Here is a 22,267-nt window from a genome sequence, read left to right as displayed (position 1 = left end):
ACCGTGTGTTTGACGTGTCTGTGACGTGTCTGTGACGTGAGCAGGTTAGGTCTGTCTCACTTTAAATCCTGCTAGGTGTAAATACTAAGAAACTGTACAATGAGGAAAGGAAGCTTTTGGAAGTGCTGAGCAGTTTGGCAGGCAGGCTCATGGGGTTTCAACAGATTAGGGTATGATTTCCAAAGATGGCATGATTTGGTATGACACAGGATCTGGCAGCTCTGGCTCTGCAGTTGTTTTTTCAATTATTGTGAAAAAGAAAAAAGAAAAAAGAAAAACAAGACATTGCAGTATGTCATCAGATGTGATCCAATTTACCCTAACCCAGTTTACCCTATCCCAATTTTACTGAACAAGCCATGGACAGACTGAACACAATTTACATTTACTTTTACTGCTTCTCGATGGGAGCCAAAAGATTCTTAGACTCTGTACCCATGATCTGCCAAATATTAAGGCATTTGCTCAGATTCAGCAGTTTGAAGGCGAACCAACTAAATGCAGCATTAACTGCATCTGATAGTTAAGCTAAAGTGTGTGTGCCCGTTTGTGACAGTGGTGCGGCAGGGCAGAGGCCCTGCACATTGTAAATAATTGCATTTTTGTGTTAGGGCAGGGTCTTTCAGTTTAAATTGTGTAATTCTCCTCCAACAGGCAGACAAGCCAGCCTTGCGAGAATAGATTGGCGGGGAACTTGAAAGCACATGAATGTTTGGTAAATCTAAATTTGTTAAATGATTGTCAATTTAACCTGACCACATGTATAAAGTAGGAATTAGACATTAGATATTTTTGCAGTAACACTTTAAAATAATGGCCCCAAATTCATATTTAATTTAAATTGAATACCACAGGAATAACACCTGAATATCTGATGCATTTCCTTCGAGTTCTGAAGTAATTCATTTTGAATTAAGCCCTGTTAACACTAGAACTACCGGAGTGGTCTTTTTGGCGCATCACGTTTTTAAAATGCATTTTTCTCCTCTGATTTGGCAGCTAGGCACCTGTGCTTTTTTAACTTTTGTTTTGAATAGCTACAGGAGACTTTTTCAGACGTGAAAATACTTATTTTCAAGTTGACATGAATAGACCAATACGCAGGACTGCACAGCAAGTCTTAGGCGTGATTATATTGAAAAAATAGTGTATCAAACCAGCTATTGCAAGACTGGAGAAGGAAATTACCATTGCATAACTAACAGAGTCAAACCCAGGCACAAAATAAAAGGGTAACAGAAAACACTTCCATAAAACAGTCAAACAAACAAATCTCGGGCAGTATTCTCTGCTGCTTCACTGAGTGTCGTAAGCTCCCGCTGCATGTCAAAAGTCGTCTCCGAGCTGCTAAAACCACTCTGTTTTATAGCCCAGCATTTACAATCATAAGTCCCCTTCCAACACCACCCCCAAGTCTCGTGTCAGTGCTCGTGTTGCAACAGGTTTCCCTCACGTGTAACAAGCAAGCTGCAAAAAACTGTCACAGACAGTATCCTGAAGGAAAGGATTTACAAAGAAATGATGGGAAAATACAAGTGAGGAAATTGGAATTAAAGGTAAGCACTATGTTTGGTGTGTTAAAATAAACCCGCTGCTTTGACTGCATTTAACACAGAACAGTTTGGTGGCGTGCGACGCTGCAGTAGTTTCACATGCATTCTAACAGAAGGCAAGGAAGAGTGCTGCGGTATGGCTAGGTCTGCATGTACAGCCGGTAGCTCTGGTTTTAATTCATGTGGATTCAGTTAGCAACACTCCTTCCACGTTCCTTGGTAACCAATGATGTTGATTACATGTATAAGCCTGTATTAATGCAGGAATGAACACTTCTCACAATCCCCTGGGGGGCGAGTAAGAGGGGATGAATTCAGAATTCAGAGAAAGTGCATAAGATATTCAGGTAATATTCCTGTGGTATTCAGTTATTATGAATTTGCAGCCATTATTTTAACGTGTTATAAAGCACTTACACGTGTGTGCCCTTTCTTCATAAAACAACCTGCAAGAAACTACTAAGGTGCCTCTTACGTGATCCTCCTGAGACATGTATTTGAATACTATGCACATCTTTACAATGGATCATGTTGGTGAAGTTTTGTTTTGAGCCCTGTCATCTACAGTCCATCTTTAAAAAAAAATAAAAAATCTTGTAAAAATGAATATTTCATGGCAGACTACAGGAAGAAAAAGAGAGTTTGGATGAACAAGCTGCTTTCACCACCAACACAACCCCACCAGGTGTGAACAGAAGCGATAATACTCCGTGCCAGACATTCAAATTATTGACCTTTTTAACTTTTACAACGGGTTTACCTCTTCTGTTTGTTCAGGGCAGCCCCTACTTTTCATGAATTTCTTTAGCAAACCTGCGTAAACGTAAAAAAGCTTCTCTTGTTTTTTAAACGATTTGAAGATCCTGTCACTGTTTGGACAATTTGAATTCAATATAAAGATACTGGATTGGAACCAGAGTTCATGTAGTTGCCTGTAATGTGGTAGTTCTATAATTAGGACTGACACTGTAAATACCAATGTGGTCTGTATGCTGTAACTTGAGTCCTACACCTAGGGACCATTTAAAAAAAAAAAAAAAAAAAATGTGTTTTACCTCACCTTGGCTATACGGGACACTAAAAATGCATAATACATTCTGAAAACATTAAAGCTGCCTGTGGAAAAAGCTCTAGCATCAAAATATCTTTCAGAATGGTGTGTTTGAAATGGCACAGGTTAAAAAGTTTTAACTTGGCTGGGCTCTGTCAGTCTGTTAGAAGACCATGACAGGCTTCTCTACCAGAGTAAGTCTACAGTCCAGACTTGAACACATCAGCTGCCAATGTCTCCAGCAGGCAGTGCAGCATATCTCCCCAACACACACACACACTGAGGGAAAGTCCCAAACAGACCAACCATGCTGTCTGCTAGGGCTGTGCTGACACAATAATCCGTCACATCTCCGTCCGTCACATATCCATGTTATACGTCTTACATTACTATGCATAATCAATCAATCAATCAATCTTTATTTTATATAGCACCTTTCATAGTGGACCACCATCACAAAGCACTTTACAAGATGCAGTAAAAACAAGAAAATCCATAAAACTTTAAATACAGAGAAATGCATAATGCATGATATACAGTAAAAAACAAATGCATAATACATTAAATACAGTCGAAATTGCACAATACGTGATTGTAGCATAATACATGAAATAGTACATTAATCCCTTGCGGTCTTATGTCGGACCCTGTCCGACATCATCAAAAAGACATCAAGCACAAGTCTCTATTCGTTTTTTCTCTGGAAAAAGCCAAGAAAAAATTTCAATGGCAGAGTGAGACTGATAGGAGCCGAGAGAAGTCAAAAAAAAAAAATAAGGGGGGGGGGGGGGGGGGGGGGGGGGGAGGATCTGAGCAATGTATATTGTATATAACAAATTGATTAAATTAAATAAATGTTATTGAAAAGCCTTGGGGAAGAAAATATGGCAAAGTACAGCTACAAAACTTTGCTTTTACTTGCTTGCTGCGTGCTCTTTGTGTAGATGGTGCATGTAAGGGCATAGGGCAGGCATGGGATTTACGCATGCCATTTCGCAGTGTAGCGGGGGCGCGCCAATGTTAGTCTATGGAGAGGGAAGCAGAAATGGTTAAATGTATTGTTAGTTGCCTAACGAGTACCTATCCAGGGCAGGCTGAATGCAGATATTCTGTAGATCTGTAAACGGTGTGTTTTTACAAGTTTCTTATAATAGTGGAAAGGGACTGGGGTGTGGTAAAATACCTACAGCAGTCACCAGCTATTTTAATAATTATTGTTGTTATTACTATTTTTATGGTTTTGTTCTGTTTCTGAGCCAAGCCTGCTATTCCTGCACTGCTCCTGCCTGTTCCTGCACTGCTCCTGCCTGTTCCTGCACTGCTCCTGCCTGTTCCTGCACTGCTCATGCATGTTCCTGCACTGTTCCTGCACTGCTCCTGCACTGCTCCTGCCTGCCTGCACTGCTCCTGCCTGTTCCTGCACTGCTCCTGCCTGTTCCTGCACTGCTCCTGCATGTTCCTGCACTGTTCCTGCACTGCTCCTGCCTGTTCCTGCACTGCTCCTGCCTGTTCCTGCACTGCTCCTGCCTGTTCCTGCACTGCTCCTGCATGTTCCTGCACTGCTCCTGCCTGTTCCTGCACTGCTCCTGCCTGTTCCTGCACTGCTCCTGCATGTTCCTGCACTGCTCCTGCACTGTTCCTGCACTGTTCCTGCACTGCTCCTGCACTGCTCCTGCACTGCTCCTGCCTGTTCACTGCTCCTGCCTGTTCTTGCACTGCTCCTGCATGTTCCTGCACTGCTCCTACCTGTTCCTGCACTGCTCCTGCCTGTTCCTGCACTGCTCCTGCCTGTTCCTGCACTGCTCCTGCCTGTTCCTGCACTGCTCCTGCCTGTTCCTGCACTGCTCCTGCCTGCTCCTGCCTGTTCCTGCACTGCTCCTGCCTGTTCCTGCACTGCTCCTGCACTGCTCCTGCCTGTTCCTGTTGTCTGCTAATAAAACACCAGCTACCTGGTTGAAATGTATCTCCTGTATCATCACTTCCACCTTGCACTCAGATATATTTTAGGATGCGACATTACTAGTTTTAATACAACAAAATCAACGAAACGCAAAACACTTAAAGCTCTTAATTACAGTATTGCCACTCGTGTTCGTCAGATTAGTCAGCACGCCATGGTGGTATTGTTCAAGCATGAAGATTATGGTAAAACATATCCAGCCAAAGGACAGCAGCAGCTATCACCACCAGCAATAAGACACAAAACCCTGATCCACAAGCAAATGAGAACATGAAGCATGTATGGGAGCTACTGTAAATCAAGGGCAGTACATTCAATCAACAAACTAAAATGCTATCCCTCTTCCTTAATTATAAGATCTGTTACCTTTCTGTTTATAAATGAACCCCTGCCTAGCAACTTAAAACATGTTAAAGGAAACTAGAGTATCTTCACACCCCTCTCTTCTTCCTGCCCTGGACCTAGAAATATTTGATTAGAGAACTGTTTGTAATGGTGCATCAACAGGCCATGAACATGCTGTATCTCATCCCTTACCTTGATCTCTCACGAACAAGTTTAATTTATTCACTGCAGCAGCACCCTGTTTTTAACAGGCATACACCCACAGTATCTCCAGGGTCTGGAAAAAATAAGAATCATTGAAATGTAGGCACTCCTTGTTTCCTGTTAGGTGTGCATTATTTAGCTTGTTTTGGAGCACAGATTTCAGCTGCTTTTCTTGATTTGTGTATTGATATGACTTGATATCACATGTAAAGAAAGGAAAAAAATGCAACAGTGGCTGAAAAGCATGAATCATTTCTTTATATATCCCACTTTGGTACAGTGTGTTCCCTGATTGTCTGTTCTTTCCATGATTTGACCAAGCTGTAACAATGTGCAGTGATTCTACACTATGTGAAAACAAGTTTATATTATATTGTTTTGTTGTTGGAAAAAAAAGAGCCAAACTTCCTTTTGTCTTTTATTAAAATCAAATCATGAATCAAAAAAGACAAAGAAAAAAATGATGATATCAAACAGATTGTTCAGACATGGCACCATCTTGATCTTTTTTGCTGGAGAGCGAACTGTTTGCACCTGGAGACTGTACTGAACATGTGCTGGAGAGCAAACTGTTTCTACCCGGAGACTGTACTGAACATGTGATGGAGAGCAAACTGTTTGCACCTGGAGACTGTACTGAACATGTGATGGAGAGCAAACTATTTGCACCTGGAGACTGTACTGAACATGTGATGGAGAGCAAACTGTTTGCACCTGGAGACTGTACTGAACATGTGATGGAGAGCAAACTATTTGCACCTGGAGACTGTACTGACACATGTGCTGGAGAGCAAACTATTTGCACCTGGAGACTGTACTGAACACATGTGCAGGAGAGTGAACTGTTTCCACATGGAGACTGTACAGGACACATGGTTCTGATTGTATGGGGCTTGATCACACTTCAAACCTGTTTGAAATCCACTGTGCTGAAAGACAAGGGAAGCAGGACAATGTTCTTTCCTCAAGTTACGAAACTTGACACAAGCATGTGATTTACCATCATTTCTTACAAGTGTGAGTTGCTCTATTTTTCCATCAAGGCTGCTAAATTCTTTACAGAAAGGAACCATTTATCAGAAGAAATGATGCTTAAATAAAAGACTGTGTGTACTCATTGCTAGGATTGGGCTGGGGAGCCATAACAGCACAGAGAGGAGAACTCTGCGATGACTGTTAGGATAGGGTGTTCATTGCAGAGACAGCACATACATAATGATTTTCAAACACTTCCAAACCGAAGACTTCCCTCCAGTCCTGGTTCAATGTATTTGTTGTTAAAGTGGCAGTGTTCAGAATAGTCTGTTTTAATTCCATTGATTTCTGAATTGTACCCGCGCTCTTTTAAAGCTCAGGTACAGATCCTGTCAGATGCCTCTGATTTCTGAATTGTACCTGCGCTCTTTTAAAGCTCAGGTACAGATCCTGTCAGACTCCTGTGATTTCTGAATTGTACCCGCGCTCTTTTAAAGCTCAGGTACAGATCCTGTCAGATGCCTCTGATTTCTGAATTGTACCCGCGCTCTTTTAAAGCTCAGGTACAGATCCTGTCAGATGCCTCTGATTTCTGAATTGTACCTGTGCTCTTTTAAAGCTCAGGTACAGATCCTGTCAGATGCCTCTGATTTCTGAATTGTACCTGTGCTCTTTTAAAGCTCAGGTACAGATCCTGTCAGATGCCTCTGATTTCTGAATTGTACCTCTTTTAAAGCTCAGGTACAGATCCTGCTCTTTTAAAGCTCAGGTACAGATCCTGTCAGATGCCTCTGATTTCTGAATTGTACCCGCGCTCTTTTAAAGCTCAGGTACAGATCCTGTCAGATGCCTCTGATTTCTGAATTGTACCCGCGCTCTTTTAAAGCTCAGGTACAGATCCTGTCAGATGCCTCTGATTTCTGAATTGTACCCGCGCTCTTTTAAAGCTCAGGTACAGATCCTGTCAGATGCCTCTGATTTCTGAATTGTACCCGCGCTCTTTTAAAGCTCAGGTACAGATCCTGTCAGATGCCTCTGATTTCTGAATTGTACCCGCGCTCTTTTAAAGCTCAGGTACAGATCCTGTCAGACTCCTGTGATTTCTGAATTGTACCCGCGCTCTTTTAAAGCTCAGGTACAGATCCTGTCAGATGCCTCTGATTTCTGAATTGTACCCGCGCTCTTTTAAAGCTCAGGTACAGATCCTGTCAGATGCCTCTGATTTCTGAATTGTACCCGCGCTCTTTTAAAGCTCAGGTACAGATCCTGTCAGATGCCTCTGATTTCTGAATTGTACCCGCGCTCTTTTAAAGCTCAGGTACAGATCCTGTCAGATGCCTCTGATTTCTGAATTGTACCCGCGCTCTTTTAAAGCTCAGGTACAGATCCTGTCAGATGCCTCTGATTTCTGAATTGTACCTGTGCTCTTTTAAAGCTCAGGTACAGATCCTGTCAGACTCCTGTGATTTCTGAATTGTACCTGTGCTCTTTTAAAGCTCAGGTACAGATCCTGTCAGATGCCTCTGATTTCTGAATTGTACCTGTGCTCTTTTAAAGCTCAGGTACAGATCCTGTCAGATGCCTCTGATTTCTGAATTGTACCTGCGCTCTTTTAAAGCTCAGGTACAGATCCTGTCAGATGCCTCTGATTTCTGAATTGTACCTGTGCTCTTTTAAAGCTCAGGTACAGATCCTGTCAGACTCCTGTGATTTCTGAATTGTACCTGTGCTCTTTTAAAGCTCAGGTACAGATCCTGTCAGATGCCTCTGATTTCTGAATTGTACCTGTGCTCTTTTAAAGCTCAGGTACAGATCCTGTCAGATGCCTCTGATTTCTGAATTGTACCTGTGCTCTTTTAAAGCTCAGGTACAGATCCTGTCAGATGCCTCTGATTTCTGAATTGTACCCGCGCTCTTTTAAAGCTCAGGTACAGATCCTGTCAGATGCCTCTGATTTCTGAATTGTACCCGCGCTCTTTTAAAGCTCAGGTACAGATCCTGTCAGATGCCTCTGATTTCTGAATTGTACCTGTGCTCTTTTAAAGCTCAGGTACAGATCCTGTCAGATGCTTCTGATTTCTGAATTGTACCCGTGCTCTTTTAAAGCTCAGGTACAGATCCTGTCAGACTCCTGTGATTTCTGAATTGTACCTGTGCTCTTTTAAAGCTCAGGTACAGATCCTGTCAGATGCCTCTGATTTCTGAATTGTACCTGTGCTCTTTTAAAGCTCAGGTACAGATCCTGTCAGATGCCTCTGATTTCTGAATTGTACCCGTGCTCTTTTAAAGCTCAGGTACAGATCCTGTCAGATGCCTGCCTGAATTGTACCTGCCATCTTTTAAAGCTCAGGTACAGATCCTGTCAGATGCCTCTGATTTCTGAATTGTACCCGCGCTCTTTTAAAGCTCAGGTACAGATCCTGTCAGATGCCTCTGATTTCTGAATTGTACCCGCGCTCTTTTAAAGCTCAGGTACAGATCCTGTCAGATGCCTCTGATTTCTGAATTGTACCTGTGCTCTTTTAAAGCTCAGGTACAGATCCTGTCAGATGCCTCTGATTTCTGAATTGTACCCGTGCTCTTTTAAAGCTCAGGTACAGATCCTGTCAGATGCCTCTGATTTCTGAATTGTACCTGTGCTCTTTTAAAGCTCAGGTACAGATCCTGTCAGAATTGTACCTGTGCTCTTTTAAAGCTCTACAGATTTCTGAATGATTTCTGTATTGTACCCGTGCTCTTTTAAAGCTCAGGTACAGATCCTGTCAGATGCCTCTGATTTCTGAATTGTACCCGCGCTCTTTTAAAGCTCAGGTACAGATCCTGTAAGATGCCTCTGATTTCTGAATTGTATCCGCGCTCTTTTAAAGCTCAGGTACAGATCCTGTACAGACTCCTCTGATTTCTGAATTGTACCTGTGCTCTTTTAAAGCTCAGGTACAGATCCTGTCAGATGCCTCTGATTTCTGAATTGTACCTGTGCTCTTTTAAAGCTCAGGTACAGATCCTGTCAGATGCCTCTGATTTCTGAATTGTACCTGTGCTCTTTTAAAGCTCAGGTACAGATCCTGTCTTTTAAGACAGATCCTGTCAGACTGCCTCTGATTTCTGAATTGTACCTGTGCTCTTTTAAAGCTCAGGTACAGATCCTGTCAGACTCCTGTGATTTCTGAATTGTACCCGCGCTCTTTTAAAGCTCAGGTACAGATCCTGTGAGATGCCTCTGATTTCTGAATTGTACCTGCGCTCTTTTAAAGCTCAGGTACAGATCCTGTCAGACTCCTCTGATTTCTGAATTGTACCTGTGCTCTTTTAAAGCTCAGGTACAGATCCTGTCAGACTCCTGTGATTTCTGAATTGTACCCGCGCTCTTTTAAAGCTCAGGTACAGATCCTGTCAGATGCTCTTTTAAAGCTCAGGTACAGATCCTGTCAGATGCCTCTGATTTCTGAATTGTACCTGTGCTCTTTTAAAGCTCAGGTACAGATCCTGTCAGAGGTACAGATCCTGTCAGATGATTTCTGAATTGTACCTGCGCTCTTTTAAAGCTCAGGTACAGATCCTGTCAGATGCCTCTGATTTCTGAATTGTACCCGCGCTCTTTTAAAGCTCAGGTACAGATCCTGTCAGATGCCTCTGATTTCTGAATTGTACCTGTGCTCTTTTAAAGCTCAGGTACAGATCCTGTCAGATGCCTCTGATTTCTGAATTGTACCCGCGCTCTTTTAAAGCTCAGGTACAGATCCTGTCAGATGCCTCTGATTTCTGAATTGTACCCGCGCTCTTTTAAAGCTCAGGTACAGATCCTGTCAGACTGCCTGTGATTTCTGAATTGTACCTGTGCTCTTTTAAAGCTCAGGTACAGATCCTGTCAGATGCCTCTGATTTCTGAATTGTACCCGCGCTCTTTTAAAGCTCAGGTACAGATCCTGTGAGATGCCTCTGATTTCTGAATTGTACCCGCGCTCTTTTAAAGCTCAGGTACAGATCCTGTCAGATGCCTCTGATTTCTGAATTGTACCTGTGCTCTTTTAAAGCTCAGGTACAGATCCTGTCAGATGCCTCTGATTTCTGAATTGTACCTGCGCTCTTTTAAAGCTCAGGTACAGATCCTGTCAGATGCCTCCTGAATTGTATTCTTTTAAAGCTCAGGTACAGATCCTGTACCTCTGATTTCGCTCTTTTAAAGCTCAGGTACAGATCCTGTCAGATGCCTCTGATTTCTGAATTGTACCCGCGCTCTTTTAAAGCTCAGGTACAGATCCTGTCAGATGCCTCTGATTTCTGAATTGTACCTGCGCTCTTTTAAAGCTCAGGTACAGATCCTGTCAGATGCCTCTGATTTCTGAATTGTACCCGCGCTCTTTTAAAGCTCAGGTACAGATCCTGTCAGATGCCTCTGATTTCTGAATTGTACCCGCGCTCTTTTAAAGCTCAGGTACAGATCCTGTCAGATGCCTCTGATTTCTGAATTGTATCCGCGCTCTTTTAAAGCTCAGGTACAGATCCTGTCAGATGCCTCTGATTTCTGAATTGTACCCGTGCTCTTTTAAAGCTCAGGTACAGATCCTGTCAGACTCCTCTGATTTCTGAATTGTACCCGCGCTCTTTTAAAGCTCAGGTACAGATCCTGTCAGATGCCTCTGATTTCTGAATTGTACCCGCGCTCTTTTAAAGCTCAGGTACAGATCCTGTCAGATGCCTCTGATTTCTGAATTGTAGTGCTCTTTTAAAGCTTACAGATCCTGTCAGATGCCTCTGATTTCTGAATTGTATCTCTTTTAAAGCTCAGGTACAGATCCTGTCTCCTCTGATTTCTGAATTGTACCCGTGCTCTTTTAAAGCTCAGGTACAGATCCTGTCAGACTCCTCTGATTTCTGAATTGTACCTGGCTCTTAGCCAAGGTACAGTTTACTTGGATTTCTGAATTGTATGACCAGGTGCTGTGATGTTTGGCCTTAATTGCACCTGGAAAGACAACAGATCCTGTAACCTGACCAATTGTAGTTGCCACCAGTTCCATCAAAGCATTACACACAAAAGACAATATTCCTCCATCCAGGAGAGCAACCACCAAGAAAAGATGTGTTAAAACCAAGCCTTTTAAAGCTCAGGACAACTGGAAGCTGCTAGAATTGTACTGGAAGATGCCTGTCAGATGTTGATTTCAATTGCTTATTTTTAAACCTCAGGTACAGATTGCCACCACTGAATTGTACCTTCTCTTTTAAAGCTCAGACATTGTCTTGATGGTCTGGATCAGCACAGCCTTGTTCATCTGGTAGACAGTTAACAGGTGCAGATGGGAAAGATGCTGTGATTTCTGTTTGAGGCTCTATGAAAGAGGAAGAAACTTCAGATGCTCAATTTCTATTATTGCTGCTGAAAGCTCAGGTACAGATCAGCGAGGATTTTTAGAGTCTGAGTTTACCCAGTGGAGGTTTAGATTGTCGAGGCATTTGTGGCACACTCTACAACCCAGAGCGCAGCTGAGGAAGTTATGGAAAATAAGAAGGAGGGACTCAATGGGTCAGCATTATTGCAAATTGCATCATATGGGAGATATTGAAATTGGAGAAGGAATCTATGAAAAAGACCTAGGAGTTTTTGTTGACTCAGAAATGTCTTCATCTAGGCAATGTGGGGAAGCTATCTGTAGGACAAAAAGGCCTAAAAAAGGCTAACCTGAGATACTCGGATACATTGTGAAAAGTGTTGAATTTAAATCAAGGGAAGTAATGTTAAAACTGTACAATGCACTAGTAAGACCTCATCTTGAATATTGTGTTCAGTTTCTGGTCACCTCGCTATAAAAAAGATATTGCTGCTCTAGAAAGAGTGCAAAGAAGAGCGACCAGAATTATTCCGGGCTTAAAAGGCATGTCATAGAACGACAGATCTAAAAGAATTGAATCTATTCAGTCTTGAACAAAGGAAGACTACGTGGCGACCTAATTGTTCTCCCATTATTCAAAATTCTAATGTAAGGTATTGACAGTGTCAGGTGCTGCGATGTTTGGTCTTAGCATTGGAAGACAAGTGTAAGGGAAGTTGCCACCAGTTCCATCAAAGCATTACACACAAAAGACAATATTCCTCCATTTTCAACCACCAAGAAAAGGTGTTAAAAAAGCCTTGCCCAGGACAACTGGAAGCTGCTAGAGACTGGAAGATGCTGGCAGATGTTGGTCAATGGTCATTTTTCCACCTGAGATTGCCACCAAAGGGGCATTCAGACCAGACATTGTCTTGTGGTTTTTACACAGCACGCCTTGTTCAGGGTCTGGTAAGTTAACTCCCCAGTAATGTTGTTGAAGGATGCTGTGGGATGAGGCATATGAAGCTGGATGAGATTTTGGGATCAATAAGCTACTAACTAGCTGCTGAAGTGGAACAGCAAGGATGGAGTCCGAATGGCCTCCTCTCGGATTTGTAAACACTCTTATGTTCTTTCTCAGAGATGTCGGGTTCAGTGGCCAAGAGTTGAGTCGCACAGTGAAGAACTTATCTGAAGCAGCAGAAAGAGCAGCAACTGGCTGTTGTTGAGACGGAAAGATTCTGGATGGGCAACCGCGGACCAAGTCCCTGGGCTGTCCACTAATGTTTTGTTCTAAAAAATACAACCGGTTCTTGCTACTTTCCATCTTATCCTCAATTCCATGTTCAAAGGCTTTAATGAATGATATGTCAGTAGACTGGATCTGTCCAGTCTGTCGGTACAACCCAATCAACTGTCTCCTGAGACAGACTGGAAAATTGCAAACGTAATACCGATCCACAAAAAGGGAGACAAAACCGAACAAGGTAACTACATTTATATGTAAACTTATGGAAACTATAATAAACATCTAGACAAGGTGGGGAGGCTGTAAAAAAAAGGCCAACAAGATGTTCGGATAGATTGTGAACTGTGTTGAATTTAAATCAAGGCAAGTAATGTTAAAACTTGACAATGCATTAGTAAGACTTCATGTAGAATACTGTTTTCTGGTCACCGCTCTACAAAAAGGATATTGCTACTCTAGAAAGAGTGCAAAGAAGAGCAACCAGAATTATTCCGGGTTTAAAAAGCATGTTATATGTAGACAGGCTAAAACAATTGAATCTATTCAGTCTTGGACAAAGAAGACTACGTGGCGACCTAATTCAAGCATTCAGAATTCTAAAAGGTATTAACAGTGTCAACCCAAGGGACTTTTTCAACCTGAAAAAAGAAACAAGGACCAGCGGTCACAAATGGAGATTAGATAAAGGGGCATTCAGAACAGAAAATAGGAGGCACTTTTTACATAGAGAATTGTGGGAGTCTGGAATCAACTCCCCAGTAATGTTGTTGAAGCTGACACCCTGAGTTCCTTCACGAAGCTGCTTGATGCGATTCTGGGATCAATAAGCTAATAACAACCAAATGAGCAAGATGGGCTGAAAGGCCTCCTCTCGTTTGTAAACTTTCTCATGGTCTTATGATCTGTAGTGTAAGGGATCACCCTTAAACATCGGTATTTTGATGTGGTGGGAGGGTAGACAATCTGTGCTGCTTCACTAAGCTTTCAGTAATATAATTTAGTCTCTGCAGTTACTGACATATTAATTAAATCTAGTATCCAAGCACTCTTCAATGACATCGTCACGCTGTCCGGTGTCAGAACAATCTGTTGATCGCATAGCGGATTCATCGGGTTGCAGTCTGTATGTCTGCTGCATTCCATGTGCCTCGGTCTGAATCAATCCTAGATTAAATGTTGCTCTGTTATCGATGGATTGTTCAGGTTGATCAATGGGATAAAACTTCTTAGCAGCGGGGTCTGACTTCACTGGTTTCGTAGAAGGCATTTTTTGTGCAGAATTGAAATATTCATTCATGCCATCTGCTAGATTCCTTATTGAGCCATGCAGGTCTTCAAATTCTCTAAACCATTATTTTAGCATTTGAGACTTCTATCTCAGTCTGCATTTCCAATTCCTCCTTCCTGATTCTCCGTTGCGCTTCTGTCGTTTGTTGACGTAGGCAATGTTGCTCCTCCTCTCTCTGGTGATGTAATAGTTGCTCCTCATCCTCTTTCTATTGACGCAGACAAAGTTCCTCCTGTTCTACAACTTGTTTTCATTTAAAAGCAGCTGCATGAGCTAAGAGCTCTGCTCTTTTAGCCTCTGCTCTCATCTGCACTAAAGAGATAGAGGTAGATGCAGTCGATGACCACTGTCGGAACCTGATTTCTAAGATTTGCTACATGTGTGCGATGTTATCTCTGAGACACTGTCTCCAGTGTTTACTTCATTGTCACATTTTTGTGACTGTTCAGTATAATCCTGAGCCTCAAACAGCCATCTGTCAACTTGCACAGCAAATTTCTTGAAAGAAAGCCTCCTTTGGCTCATACTAGTTAATCTGATCATTGTTCCTTTCCTCTTCTGGCTGCAGGAAATAATAGTTTTTGTGCAGCTCTGAAGACTCTAGCTTTATATCCTCAATTTCTTAATTTGATCCACGTTTTGGTCATCCTCCGTTAAAGCCTTAATTTCATTAGTTTTGCTTGTGAGCTAGCCTAATTTGGCTTTCTGTGCTCCTTTTAATTGGTTCAATCTAGCCTTCAATGCCTTAAAGCTATGCTTAACTGGTCTCTTGCCCACATTTGCTTCTGTTATCTTTGAAATATCTATTTGAGGCTGAGGTTCTGACACGCCAGTTACTGTGGCACTGATGGGATTTGCTGCTGTGCCAGCTCTTCTTTGTCCATTATTACTAGTATTAGTATTTTTATGTGTTTGAAACAGAGCTAGTATTCTTAATCCAAGTTTGCAATGTGAATCATGTTCAAATTTCATCAACATTGGCCCAGTTTTCCACAGAGAATTGGAGTTTTCCACAAACAATTGCTGAAATAAATAATTGTAGACATCTAGTTCTTGTAACTTTTTTCTGATTCTCATCTTGATTATGAAAATGTTTTAGAAATAATAAATTTCCACTGAGGTATGTAAACTTTTGACTACAACTATATATATATATATATAGTGTAAGATGGCAGGGGGAGGGTCAGATTCCTCCCTGCCTAAAAACATGTGAAAATTGTTTAATTGAATTGCTTTTGTTAATTTGTTTATTTAATTGTATTTGTGTTAATTGTTTTATTATTAATTATCCCCTGCACATGGCTATCACTGTAAATTAGAGCCAGGAGTAGGGTATTTAAGGAAAGCAGACAGTTTGCTCAGGACGGTGTGGCTGTAGAGTGAGGAGCTCGAGGTGTTATGGTCAGGTAAAAACCTACGTTTGGTTTTTATAAAAATGTGTTAGTGTTTATTATCATGTTATATGTCAGGGAGCTAGGTGTTTGTTTGTTTTTGTTTGTTTATTTGATTTATTTGTTTGAATAAAGGTGTGCGAAAGCGCTTATAAAAATCAAAAGCTTTACTTCTGGGTCACATTCTTAAAAGGGCACGAACCCGATCAACGGCCAGCTTGTTCACACATGGTGTCAGGGTGGGATCCTCGATATTGCCCGAGAGATGTGGGAGGAACAGAACCCCGGAGGTAAAAACATAGTAGAGTATATCATTTAAACGCAAGACTGCATTAATAAAGTAATTCCTATTGTACTGAGCCATTTGAAACAAGCACAGGAGAGACAAGCACGTTATTACAATCATTCGGCACGAGTTAGACAGTTTAAACCAGGAGATCGGGTATTGGTGCTAGTGCCCACACCTGAAAGTAAGCTTTTTACCTACTGGCGAGGCCCCTATGAGGTTATTGAATCAGTAGGACCAGTGAATTATAAAATAAGACAAATGGATAAACATAAACCAGAACAGATTTACCATATTAATTTACTGAAGTAGACTGCGAGGTTCTAGTGAGCAAGGCAGAATCGGTTCCTCCTCATAGGACCAGAGCTTACCAAATAACAGGTCTATGAAATACACAAGATGGTAATTCGGTATTACAACCTCAGGCTGAGTACGCCTCAGCTTATACAGATGACATAATTGTGTATTCTGAGTATTGGGGTGATCATTTGATTAAGGTAGAAGCTGTTTTGAAAAGTCTAAAAGAAGCAGGGTTGACTGCAAATCCAGAAAAGTGTTTTGTGGGGTTAAAAGAGGCTAAGTACCTAGGGTACATAGTGGGAGGTGGAGTGGCTAAACCACAGGTAAATAAAATTGAGGCCATGTGTGAACAAGCTGGCCGTTGAGCGGGTTCGTGCCCTTTTAAGAATGTAACCCAGAAGTAAAGCTTTTGATTTTTGTAAGCGCTTTCGCACACTTTTATTCAAACAAATAAATCAAATAAACAAAAAAAAAAACAAACAAACACCTAGCTTCCTCAGAGCACTCACAAAACATATGCCGGTCCCTGACTGATGGGCAGGAGAGCTAAGCTGTTTACCTGACATATAACATGAAAATAAACACCATTTGAGGTTTTTACCTGACCATAACACCTCGAGCTCCTCACTCTACAGCCACACACAGTCCTGAGCAAACTGGCTGCTTTCCTTAAATACCCTGCACCTGGCTCTATTTATATATATATATATATATATATATATATATATATATATATATATATATATATATATATATATGGCTTCTTAACGGTTGCAAGTTAAATGGTGAGGACCTTTGCTGGTTTGAATTCCAAGTTGTTTATACGTTGTGACTCAACATTAGGTGACTGTACTTCATGCATCTCTACTTCACTTTCTTAATAGTATGTATCAAATAATTCCAGGCATATTGACTTTCCAAAGTTAAAATAAACAAGTAGTTTATTCACTTCCTTCCAATGAAGCTAAATGGGTGGAGATTCTTTCATCACATAAGAAGGTGTTTAGTATGCTATAACATCAACTGCTTAGTAACAATAAGTTATAATATATGTCGAAAAACTGTAATTGCTCCCAGAGTACAAACGAGCTCCATCCGCCTCACCAACAGCTTTTTACTCACTTCCTTGCTTACTTCCTGCAAGGCACCGAAATTAAGTGAAACAATTCAATACGCAAAACTATCACTAGGGGGCAACAGAGTACATAAAACAAACTAACATGGAGCAAACTAACTCAAGGAGCACACCAAGATGAATAATTTGGAACAAATGATCACAGTTTTCATGACCATAACTTTATAAACTATAATTTGGCTCCTACTATATATATATTATATATATATATATATATATATATATATATATATATATATATATATATATATATATATATATAAACTGCAGTATACAAAATTGGACAAAAAGCTCTTTAGGACAAAAGTCCTTCTTCAGCTGTTTAAAAAGAAAAGTAAAAGAATCTTAACTTCTCGGTATATATATATATATATATATATATATATAATATATATATATTCTATATATATATATATATCATATATATATTATATATATATATATATATATACCAAAGAACACCATCCCTACTGTGAAGTATGGTGGTGGCAGCATCATGTGATGGGGATGCTTCTCATTGGCAGGGACTGGGGCATTTGTCAGGATAGAAGGGAAAATGAATGCAGCAAAGTACAGAGAAGTCCTTGAGGAAAACCTGCTGCCCTCTGCAAGAAAGCTAAAACTGGGACGGAAGTTAACCCTTCAGCATGACAATGACCCAAAGCACACAGCCAAAGCTACACTGGAGTGGCTAAGGAACAAAAAGGTAAATGTCCTTGAGTGGCCCAGTCAGAGCCCCGACCTAAATCCAAGCGAAAATTTGTGGCATTACTTGAAGATTGCTGTCCGTCAATTCTCCCCAAGGAACTTGGCAGAGCTTGAACAGTTAAGTAAAGATTGGTCAAATATTGTCAAATCTAGGTGCGCAAAGTTGGTAGAATCCTATCCCAACAGACTCACAGCTGTAATTGCTGTCAAAGGTGCTTCCACCAAGTATTAATTCAGGGGGGTGGAGGCTTATCCAATTATGATAATTTAGTTTTGTATTTTTAATAGATATATTTTTTATAAAAAAAAATGTTTTTCCTCTTAACAGTGTAAAGTATGTTGTGTAGATAAGTGAAAAAAAAATCCTCATTAAATGCATGAAACTCTGAGGCACTGACACAACAAAATGAAAAAACTACAAGGGGGTGTAGACTTTCTATAGGCACTATATATATATAGTCATGACTACCTAATGTGTGAATATGTAACTATGTATCAATTTATGTATATTAAAACAAATCTGTGTATATCAATATATGTATTTACTTGAACAATTCAAATTAATGTATTACTAACTGATTTCATAGAGCACAAGCTATTCATATTCATTTTCTTTCAAAGTTCCAAAGTTCCAATGATATTTCCCACCACTACCCCTTCCCCCAAAAGTATGATGTAATTATTTTTGTAATTTTAGAATTTAAAAACCTTTGCACTTGCTGCTGACAACGTGTCAATTATTTAGATTTAAACAGACACTAACCTCTCTTCATTGACCTGTTTGTCACCTCAAAATGGAATTTATTTCTCACGGACTTCCAGCATGTGTGGTTGTTATTCAAATTGTATGGATATCTGCTGTTAATTGAATGAATACCATAGTTATGACTCAGGGATACTTTAGTCTGTCTGTGAGTAGTGCTACTTTGGCAAAGTGCACAACTGCAAAAACAAAAAATAAAACCTTATGGTTAAGTTTGAGAATCTGCTGCAATATTAATGTTCCAGAACTTTATTGATAGATACAGTACTGTAAATACTTCCATTTGTCTTTCCTCACTTCTGTGCTCGGACGGTTTTAAGTGGGTAGGACCCTGAACTCAGGGCTGGTCCTGCATTGTACTGGGATGGGCACTGGGCAGCAGGAGGAGTTCTTCTTTCTGTTCATTGTCATTTCCCCTGCTTAGTGGTAAAGGGCTTATTCACAGCATGTGATTATGATATTTGCACCTAAAATTGATTCTTCCATGTATAAAGTTCAAAATACCAATGTTTGTTTCAAACAAAAGTATTTTAAAGCAGTTTATTTCACAGTATACAGTAGTGTACACAGAAACCATTACTTCTACTAGTAGCAGACATACTTGCATGTACAATAGGTCTAAAATTTGTACTGTAAAACTACATTTCTGGCACTCAAAGTGATCAGATAGTGCTTTAATGTTATTTGATCATTATTTATTTAAGTATTCAAGCTACCAGATGTAGTGGGTTAAAACTGGAAGTGACCAAAATAATAAGTTTAAGCAATACAGTTTGTATGGTACTCTTTTTTTAAACATATGCAGAAAAAAGCATACTCGTTCCAGATACTTATTTATACCGGTTATTTGGCACACACTTATATTAGCAGGTACTAGGAGTGCAGTAGTTTAAAAGGGCATGTTTTACTTTCTTGCATGAGGAAGTCATTCATTTAAGTTTCAAAACACAAAATAATCATTTAAGTATTATTTTACTGGGGAAGCATACAAGTCACTGTGCAGTAAGATGAGCTGTGGAGATTTCAGACCACACAGCAGTTCTGTGAGAGAATGTCACATTCCACTCAAATCTAAAATAGTCCTCCTGGTCACAGCATATTCCCTTCTCCCCATAAGACTGCAGCACACTACAAAGTTAAATCATTCATTTCTATATGTTTGAGTGTGGACTTGGAACCCACAGGAGCCTGAGCCTCCAGTGCCCAAAAAGGTGGAGTCTGAGACAGAGAAGCCCAACAGTGGTCACTGGGATTGCTACTTTCACCTGGTCGAGGCCTCGAGGGGGGCCATTCTGTCATCAACTGCCCCACCCTCCAGGAAGGAGGAGCACAAGTTCACAGCGCAAGATGAAGAAGCCCTGCTGTCTCCAGAGCAAGAGGGAGAAGCCCTGCCGCTGTCTCCAGAGCAAGAGGGAGAAGCCCTGCCGCTGTCTCCAGCCTAGGAAAAAGAAGCTCCAGTGCAAGAAGGAGAGCCACACCAGTTACCCGCGAGCAAAGGAGAGCCATTCCTGATACTACCCGCTGCTCCCGCGTTCACTGCCAGGGTACTACCCGCTGCTCCCGCCTTCACTGCGAGGGTACTACCCGCTGCTCCCGCCTTCACTGCCAGGGGACTACCCGCTGCTCCCGCCTTCACTGCGACTTCACTCCAGGATACTACCCGCTGCTCCCGCCTTCACTGCCAGGATACTACCCGCTGCTCCCGCCTTCACTGCCAGGATACTACCCGCTGCTCCCGCCTTCACTGCCAGGGTACTACCCGCTGCTCCCGCCTTCACTGCCAGGGTACTACCCGCTGCTCCCGCCTTCACTGCCAGGGTACTACCCGCTGCTCCCGCCTTCACTGCCAGGGTACTACCCGCTGCTCCCGCCTTCACTGCCAGGAGACTACCCGCTGCTCCCGCCTTCACTGCCAGGAGTACTACCCGCTGCTCCCGCCTTCACTGCCAGGATACTACCCGCTGCTCCCGCCTTCACTGCCAGGGTACTACCCGCTGCTCCCGCCTTCACTGCCAGGGTACTACCCGCTGCTCCCGCCTTCACTGCCAGGGTACTACCCGCTGCTCCCGCCTTCACTGCCAGGGTACTACCCGCTGCTCCCGCCTTCACTGCCAGGATACTACCCGCTGCTCCCGCCTTCACTGCCAGGATACTACCCGCTGCTCCCGCCTTCACTGCCAGGGTACTACCCGCTGCTCCCGCCTTCACTGCCAGGATACTACCCGCTGCTCCCGCCTTCACTGCCAGGATACTACCCGCCGCTCCCGCCTTCACTGCCAGGATACTGCCGCATCCCGCCTTAAATGTATTTACTGCTAGAAGTATCAGACTACCCGCTGCTCCCGCCTTTACTGAGAGTGATGGGGACGAATATAATATTTGTGGGTATACACTGTATAGGAAAGACAGGCAGGACAGAAGAGGAGGAGGGGTGCTATACATAAGCCTTGAAGCCCAGGTGTTAAACTGGACAAAGAAAATAAAACCGAATCAGGGGTCAGAATAACAGACAAAAATTCAAAAGCTGCTATAGACCGCCAGATTCAGACTGAGCACAATAATCTGTTACTACAATGACGTGTGTAGCAAAGGAGAAGCCATACTAATGGGGGATTTCAACTTCCCCCAAATAAAATGCCAGCGCGAAGGATGAAATAGAAATGGTGGAAATGACTGACCTTCGTGAAGGCACCCACTAGCATGCCTTGATTTAGTCTTTTCAAATAACGCTAAAACTTGGCAAACTCAGACCAGGTCTCATTTGAAGTGTTTTTTAAATCTAAAAGTAAAGACTAAAGCTAAGGTTTACAATTTTAGAAAAGCAAACTATGAAGGCTAACAGAAGTAGATTGGAGTAAAATAGAGAAAACACGAAGAAGGATGGTTGTTCTTCAAAAATGTAGTACTAGAGGCGCAAAACAATTACCCTAAAGTAGACCTAAATGTAAAACTAAATTGCCAAAATGGTTTAATACATCAATTAAAAAAAATATTCAGCGAAAAAAGGCACTTTACAGAGCATTAAAAAAGGACCAAAAAGAAAGTACACAGAAAGAGTACACAGAACTGCAAATGCAAGTCAAAAAGGAAGTTAGAAAGGCCAAGAGAGAAATGAAATGAACATTGCTAGGGAGCTAAAACCAATTCCAAAATGTTTTTCTACAACAGCAAGAGAACATTCAAAGAGGAGATTAAATGTTTAAGAGATACTGGCCCAAATATGCTTTTCACAAGTTTTTACAAAGGAAGATACTGACAACATGCCCCACATGTCATCCAGTTCCTATCCAGTTTTAAATAACTTTACATAACTGAGGCAGAAGTGCTAGGAGCTCTTAAAATAAACAAATCGGGCCGGATGAGATCACCCAGTAGTACTCAAAGAAATGAAAGAAGTACAAACCGCTAACCAAGATCATGCAGCAGTCTCTTGACACAGGGGTGGTACCGACAGACTGGAAAATTGCAAACGTAATACCGATCCACGCTGCTCCAGGTAACTACAGACCTTAAGCCTGACTTCTATTATATGCCATGGAAACTACTAGGGTCCTGGGAGACAGTCAACATGCTGTCTAACTAACCTTGATTTTTTTGAGGATGCAACATCGATAATGGATAATTGCAAAGCTATGACATGGTTTATTTAGGAAAGCTTTTGACAAAGTCCCGCACAAAAGATTAATTCTCAAACTGAACGCAGTTGGGATTCAAGGAAACACATGTACATGGATTAGGGAGTGG

Source organism: Polyodon spathula, chromosome 1 (assembly GCF_017654505.1).
Source record: "Polyodon spathula isolate WHYD16114869_AA chromosome 1, ASM1765450v1, whole genome shotgun sequence".
NCBI classification, from domain to species: domain Eukaryota; kingdom Metazoa; phylum Chordata; class Actinopteri; order Acipenseriformes; family Polyodontidae; genus Polyodon; species Polyodon spathula.
This window is presented reverse-complemented; position numbering follows the sequence as displayed.